This window comes from Zootoca vivipara, chromosome 12 (assembly GCF_963506605.1).
Source record: "Zootoca vivipara chromosome 12, rZooViv1.1, whole genome shotgun sequence".
Lineage (NCBI taxonomy): Eukaryota > Metazoa > Chordata > Lepidosauria > Squamata > Lacertidae > Zootoca > Zootoca vivipara.
Window position 1 is genome coordinate 25,416,284 of NC_083287.1, and position 8,054 is coordinate 25,424,337.

An 8,054-nucleotide genomic window follows, 5' to 3' on the forward strand; every position below is an offset into this window, starting at 1 on the left:
GATCTCAAAGTAGCTGTCTTATTACAAAATAATTTCAGAAATAGACTGGAAAGAGAAGTTGCTGAACTGCAACTTATTACCAAGCTTAAAACCGTGGAGAGACCTGGTCTGAATAAAGACATTGGATTCTTATCTCATTATACACGATAAAGCTATCTTTAGCCATCTCACCCCTTGCTTTTCCCTGTAAGACCAATTGCAGTCATTAACAGCATAGCTGCCAAGTTTTCCCTTTTCTCGCGAGGAAGCCTATTCAGCATAAGGGAAAATCCCTTAAAAAAGGGATAACTTGGCAGCTATGATTAACAGTCGTCAACAGCTATCAGTCAATCACCCATTCCCACCACCCTTCTGAGTAATACCCCTCCCCACCCTCTCACTATATATAAGGGTCTGGTGACTTCTGTTTCAGTGTATCTGAAGAAGTGTGCATGCACACGAAAGCTCATACCAATGACAAACTTAGCTGGTCTCTAAAGTGCTGCTGGAAGGATTTTTTAAATTTTTGTTTCAACTTCCCCCGCAACTCATAATACTATAACTACATCACAATTTTGACAACAGCTGTTAGACAAGGTAAAGGCCTATAAAAACACAACAATACGCTCTCCACATATTTGTGCTGAACAGACAAGTTTGCACTGTTATCTTTATTAGCACCAATTCATTTTGTTGTTTATTTGTTTTTTAAAGACTTTAAGATTGCCTTTGTGGTTCTGAACTAGCACATAGAATCCGACCTGAAAACAAACTGGAGGCTATTGACGGGAAAGTGAGTGCTTGCTTTCCCTCTGGAGAGCTCAACAGCTGCTCCTGGGCAGGAAGTGCCTTGAAATCTATTTAAAGACAGAGAAAGGGGAGGAGAACAAAGTGAGGATGGAGAGAAGGAGAAGGACAAGCCAGGGCCTTGGAGGGAGTGAGGAGGCAACGATGGTGCAGCCATGAGATCTCACATCTGTACACACTCCAATTGACGGCAAAGAGGGATAATATTTGCAGACCTTCCCCAAGAAGGAAGGGGCTGGAGGAGGCCATCTAACTAAGAGGCATTTCCTCGCGATTCCAAAAACAAAACAAGAATCAGCCCATGAAAAAGGGAGCGGAACTCAGCAAGCGATTTACACAGCATCATGTCCTGAACAGCTTCAATTGGATCTCTTTCTGTGGCACTTACTTCCAAGTAAGAGTGTCAGAACATATCCCAATCCTAAGCACAGTATTTGGGACTTAGTTCTTTGAGAAAGAGCAAGTTTCTGTGATTAAACATCTAGGTGCAAAAGGCAAATCAGGACACTTCTGTTACTTCGACCTAAGTGATTTGTGGATCACTAATCATCATGTAAACAATACAGTACTATAGAAATGGATTAACGGTCTAATAGACCACCTGCAATAACAACAACAACCACAACCCCTTTTGGAGGGAAGCCTTAATCTGATGCTGACAAATGAGATGTGCAGTCTCATCTTGGCTAGTATTACGACCCGAGACCCAGAACTTTCCCTTCCCGCCTCCAGGAGGGCTGTAAATTTCGATTTAATTTTCTTACAGATAAAATCTTGGCCAATGTGCTCTCTTGCAGAGGGTTCCTAACTGAGGGTTTGTCCTGAGTGTGGCCTAAACAGTGGTTTCAATAGGGCAAGGAAAGACGGGGGACAGGGGGCTTGTTCACACAGAATCAAGGGCAGAGCCGTGTGTGCCCTGGTTGACACGCAACAGAAAGCCTGCTTTACAAACACCTAATTGTTGCCACATGCACACCTTTCCATGCCAAAGGCTGGGATCCCAAACACACTTATGTGGGATATGAAACATGTGCCTGGAGGGTAAGGCGTTCAGTACTGGACTGGTGAGAGGGACTCAATGTTAACAGTCCACAGGTTAGGGGGAGCAATACTTGCCTTGCCCTGGGTGCTGGCAACCCATGCTATGCCCACTGCCCTGCGATGCCCTATTGCATAAATGACATGGATTAAAGCAAAGGTTCTCAATGCTCTGGTTATCTCCCGCTTGGACTACTGCAATGCGCTCTACATGGGGCTACCTTTGAAGGTGACCCAGAAACTGCAATTAATCCAGAATGCGGCAGCTAGACTGGTGACTGGGAGTGGCCGCCGGCACCACATAACACTGGTCCTGAGAGATCTACACTGGCTCCCAGTACGTTTCCGAGCACAATTCAAAGTGTTGGTACTGACCTTAAAAGCCCTAAACGGCCTCGGTCCTGTATACCTGAAGGAGTCTCCACCCCCATCGTTCAACCCGGACACTGCAATCCAGTGCCGAGGGCCTACTGGCAGTTCCCTCATTGTGAGAAGTGAGGTTACAGGGAACCAGATAGAGGGCCTTCTCGGTAGTGGCACCCGCCCTGTGGAACGCCCTCCCAGCAGATGTCAAGGCAATAAGCAACTATTTTACTTTAAATGACAACTGAAGACGGCCCTGTTTAGGGAGGTTTTTAATGTTTGATGCTGTATTGTTTATAATATTCGGTTGGAAGCCGCCCAGAGTGGCTGGGGAAACCCAGCCAGATGGGCGGGGTATAAATAATAAATTATTATTATTATATAATCCAGCACCACCTTCTGGAATCGATCTGACAGATAGGAGGAGCAGAATCACAAATTCTGTCCTCAAATCTGGTACACAGTATCATGGGTTCATGGTATCAAACGTTCCTGGAGAATGAAGAGGATTACATTTCCCTTGTCCTTCTCAAAGTAAATGCAGTCCACCAGGGCCATCGAAGCAGTTTCACTACCAAACCCAGGCAAGAAACTCATCAGTGTCATCCAAGAATGTCTAGTGTTGGAAAGGCCACCACTTTGGATGAGCAATTTGCTCAAGAATAGGGCCAGAAATTTGACCACGGGCAATAGGGACTAGTGGGAGATGGGTTGGGGGGTCAATGTGTTTTGCAGGAAACAATTGTTCTTAGCATACTCCCTTTAATAAGCAATTGCAAACAAATGCAAAAGCTTTCAACACATTATTGGGTACATCAGTGGGAAAAGTTAAGAAGTTGGGGGGGGCACCTGTGTAAGTGCAGGCATCCAAGATAAACAGATTCATATACATGGAAATATGTTTTAAGATAGCTTTTTCTTGGCTGAATCTTTTTAGTATTTGCACAGTTTTGTTTCAAAAGTGTATTTTGTATTTTATTATTGTAAATAATATACAGTACTAACTAACTGTAAAGGAATTCTGTCTTTTTCCTGTTTGCAGTTCTCTATTGTGTAAAATCATTCTTCCATTCACCGATTCGGTTTGACATTTAGAATCCTGTTATTGCTGCGTAATATATCAGAACAAGTAGAAATTTTCAAGATTACTCATTCTTTGGCTTTATTCATAGTATAATTTAAACAGAAAGGAGAACCCCTTGATGAACACATATCAGAGGCAGAAAAGGTGGTATGCGGCACCTTAAAGACTAAAATTTATCGCAGCACACACTTTAATTAGGCTTGAATTTATTTCTACCAGATGAAATTGTTTCATCTTTTAAGGTGACACAACACACACACACACACACTTTTCTGTTTAATTACTAATAAAGCTACTGTTCTAGATTCTAGAATACAACACAGAATCTCCAAAACTCAAATGGATTAAATGACTTTGGATTGTTAGATGCTACAAGAATAAGCTTCATGTTAAGGTTTAGACTTATTATATAAGTTATTGTAAGTTTACGTTAAGTCTGCTGCAACTGGTTTCTTATGGACCGTGCCAATCCTGAATGTATATTGGATTTGTGACCATTATGTTCATTTGCCTTCAGTAGCAGTAAAGCCCTGCTGGATGAAATACAATTGCCTCCAGTCTATTTTTTGGGAATCCTGCAACGTGTTTAAGTTTTTACTCTGCTAACTATACGTCGGAGTTCTGCTGTGGATCAATATTGAGTAGAATTTCATGACATGGATAACCAAATTCTGTTTGATAATGGGCTATTGTATATTAAGGGAAGGCGGTTTGGGGGAGGTAATCCCAGTTGGGAGGTAACTGGGATTACCCTTTGATTACCCTTTGATTACCCTGACCCAAAGTAAGGACCTCGGAAGAGGGGAGGGGAAGTTGGAGAGATAGTTTGGAGGCAAATGCCATTGCCTCGCTCTTCCACCGCAGCGGAAAGAATCCAAAGGCAGCAGGTTGTGCAAACACGCGCCAATCCATCCCGCGTGAGGTGGGGCTTCTGCCCCAAAGGCAGAGAGGGGGAGTCGCACACATTCTTAACTTAAATCGCGCGCGGCGCACAGACACACAACCTCATGAACGTCTCTCTCTTACTAGTAAAGCCTTATTACTTTATTCTTTACAACGCGTCGCTAAAATCTGGCTTAAGACCCGAAGCATCCTTAAGACGGCAGCCCTGTAAATCCACTTACCCGCGAGTAAGCCCTATTGATCTCACGGCAACTTACTTCACAGTAGACACGCGCAGGTTTGCACTTGCCAAGCAGCCAGAAATCTCGAGGCTCCACTAGTCCTAGTATAGGCACTTGCCTGGGAGTTAAATGTCACTGAGCCCAGTGGGACTTACTTCAGAGTAGACTCCTAGATCAGTGGGTGCGTTTGAAAGGCAGAAACTGCGTTCCAAAAACTTTCTGGTCGGCGGAAGGAGTCTGCCGTCGGATGCAATGAGAGAAGCCTTCCAAGTGTGACCGCTATCCCACCCCCGACACCCCCCCCCACAACATTTCAATCCTGCAGCAACTCACCTGGGACCCGATGGGGACCACCTGAGACGACGCCGCTCGCGCGCGGCAAGCCCAGGCGCTCCGGACCTGAATGCCTTCGCCGGAGAGATGCAGCGCGGCTCTCGTCGAACAAGCCTCGCCTGCGAGCTGCGCCGCGTGAACGCCCCTTTGCAGCTATAAAGGAGGCACGCCCAGGCGGCTCTTTCGCCTCAAGGAAGGTGGCGTGACCTGCAGAATTCCCCTTAGCAACCCTGAAGCTAGAAAAACGGATGAAAAAAAGAAAAAAACTAATCCGGAAGCAGATGTATTTATGCCTCTGTCTGGGTCTGTTGGGCTCTGTTCAGTGGCAAGCTCCGAGACGACTTTTAAAATGAAAATGCCTTGTAAAATACTTGATATAGCCGCAGGCTTCCCCAAACTGCGGCCCTCCAGATGTTTTGGCCTACAACTCCCATGATCCCTAGCTAAGAGGACCAGTGGTCAGGGATGATGGGAATTGTAGTCCAAAACATCTGGAGGGCCGCAGTTTGGGGATGCCTGATATAGCCTATATAGGAGCAACTGACCCTCCTCCTGGTATTTTGAGAATGCCTACAAAGTCAACAATAATTAACTTGGGTGCTGCAGAGACTTTCTATTTTTGTCCAGCGCAACTCAAACGTTGGTCTGGATTTCTCCCATGATCATCACAGGCTTCGCCAATCTGGTGCCCTCCAGATGAGTGGGACTGCTACAACAACACAGTTTTCTATGTTGTTAAGTCCTGAATCTGTACTGGAAGATCCTTTAAACATGGCTCATGTTGACTAGAAGTTGCTCTTCTGCAAGCAGCTGAATCCTAGCTTGCGTAATATTTCAATGGCCAAACCACATGAATGGGGATAGTTCTGATCAATTGTCAGAGTGCCAATTAGGTATTTGGGGCCTGGGATATCAGGCCCCACTGATCATTGTACAGTATTTGGATAATTTACATCATGGGTCGCCCACTAAAGCTTTCACTGGCAACCTTGGCAACCTATTTTCTGATGGGTTTCCCCAGCGCTCTCCCAAAATTTGAGTCATGCACACCGGTCCAGAAAGGTGGATAACCCCTGATTTACATGTTATGATGACAGCATGGGAGCTGCTGCTTCTCCCAGACAAGTGGTTTCCTTGTAGCTCAGGCAACTTTAAAATGCCCCTATCAGTGGTCATATATGGTTGTAAATAGCTCAAGAACCAGCTTAAATGTAGAAAACAGCTCAGGAATGTCGTTCTTAAGTACAGCTGATACTGCACGAACCAAAATCGAATAAACAATACTCTTCTATATTTTCTTATCACAATATCAAATCGTTATCTTGCACATAAACAACATATAAAGTGCAATAATATAGACGGAAGTCTCAATAGATAAGTTCATTCATGAAGACCAAATATTTGCTAGTTTCTGTTCCACATATGTTCATAAAGTCCATGTTGGAGCCTACTACAGTTCCACAGAGTTGACAAGGATTTTCGGAATAATGCCTTGTTTTGCTCTCGTGGGCTTCATCAGCGGTACATGTTTATACGTACCTAGTATATCAAAGTCATGCAACTCGCCCTGCTGGGCTTTATCAGTTGTACATATTCATATATGAAGTATCAAGGTAATAGAATTTATAATATAGTGGTTTCTGCAGTACCACAAATATAGACATAATGCCATACATCCTTGCAAGGTCCATTCCAGGAATTCTTATTTTCAATTGGAAAGGCAGTTTAGAGCCCTGCACTCTTTGGGCTGCTACTCTGATGAGGAAATGATCAACACATAACACCTTTCCAAGCAACCTTGGTTGTTGCTACATAAGTGAAGCTTGACATTTAGCTCTTCCAACTCTGACCATCACCGTTTTTTCTTTGAGAATGACAGCATTCACTTCCTCTTTCTGCATAGCTCGGGGTATGATTTGCATCATTTTAGAATTTTTGAATAATATTTTTTGTCCCAAAAGATAACAATACATAATTGTAGTGTACTTTGATGGCTTTGGTACAGCCAGCAGCTTCTATAAAAAGCAGAGCAAAATTACCTTGGGTCTAGCTTGAGAAGACACTTGGCATGCTGTGAAAGGGAATGCCTCTCATATCAAAATCTGTTACTTTGCTGCTTAAAAATGTAAAGGGACCCCTGACTATTAGGTCCAGTCGCGGACGACTCTGGGGTTGAGGCGCTCATCTCGCTTTATTGGCCGAGGGAGCCGGTGTACAGCTTCCGGGTCATGTGGCCAGCATGACTAAGCTGCTTCTGGAGAACCAGAGCAGCGCACGGAAATGCCGTTTACCTTCCCGCCGGAGCAGTACCTATTTATCTACTTGCACTTTGAGGTGCTTTCGAACTGCTAGGTTGGCAGGAGCAGGGACCGAGCAACGGGAGCTCACCCTGTTGTGGGGATTCGAACCGCCGACCTTCTGATCGGCAAGCCCTAGGCTCTGTGGTTTAACCCACAGCGCCACCCATGTCCTACTTTGCTGCTTATTATGCAGATATTACTTTGCGGGGGCGGGGCGGGGGCAGGACAAAAAACCAGAAGTGAGAAGCACAATCCAACTTCTGCTATCAGGGCCCTGGGAGGGTTGCGGAAATGGTGTGGTTTGGTTGCAATATCTTGCAGTTTTTAAACTTGATATTACCACTGCCACTGAGGGAGGGAGGAGAAGAGGGTAAGATACGACATTGCTGTTTTTATTTCCCTACTCCTCTATCAGCAAATTATTCAGCTGTAGTTACAGGTAGGTAGCCGTGTTGGTCCGCCGTAGTCGAAACAAAATAAAAAAATTCCTTCCAGTAGCACCTTAGAGACCAACTAAGTTTGTTATTGGTATGAGCTTTCGTGTGCATGCACACTTCTTCAGATACAGATATTCTGCTGTATTTGTTGTACTTTTATCGCACTACACTAGTTAAATCGAGGTGGGCTTTATTAAATACTACACTTTGAAATCTCACCTGTTTGCTGGGGACAATATGTGCCTGCGCAGTGGGAGATGGCGGGGAGGAGGTATTCTCTCCCCGCCCCCCCGGTCATATACAGTGTATAGCTTTATACTGTCCAGGAGTTTGTGTAAGGGGGTAAACCATTTCCAGGTGTGACTTTACTGATACTATTTGGCACTGAATTGCTGCTGCTATATGCCCAGGAACCTCACCAAAATGCTGGAGAGGGTGCACCTCCACAGGTACATACCTCCACATGTGGTGGGAATGCCCCCAAACCCAACTCTTCTGGACATCCATCATAAAAGAAATATGCAAAATAACTAAGCAAGTATTAAGAAGTCACCCCAGAACTGGCCCTACTAAACATCTTCCAAGATAA

The 8,054-nt window shown here is 44.7% G+C and overlaps 1 protein-coding gene across 1 annotated transcript in view; it reads right to left on the bottom strand.

Annotated features, from left to right (window-relative positions):
- ABCB5 (ATP binding cassette subfamily B member 5) overlaps positions 1-4,966 on the bottom strand; it is a 53,028-nt gene extending 48,062 nt beyond the window's left edge. The window contains exon 1 of the mRNA XM_035129682.2: positions 4,729-4,966. The gene's annotated coding sequence lies outside the window, so the exon portion shown is untranslated. The remainder of the gene's footprint in view (positions 1-4,728) is intronic.
- Between the last annotated feature and the right edge of the window lie 3,088 nt (positions 4,967-8,054).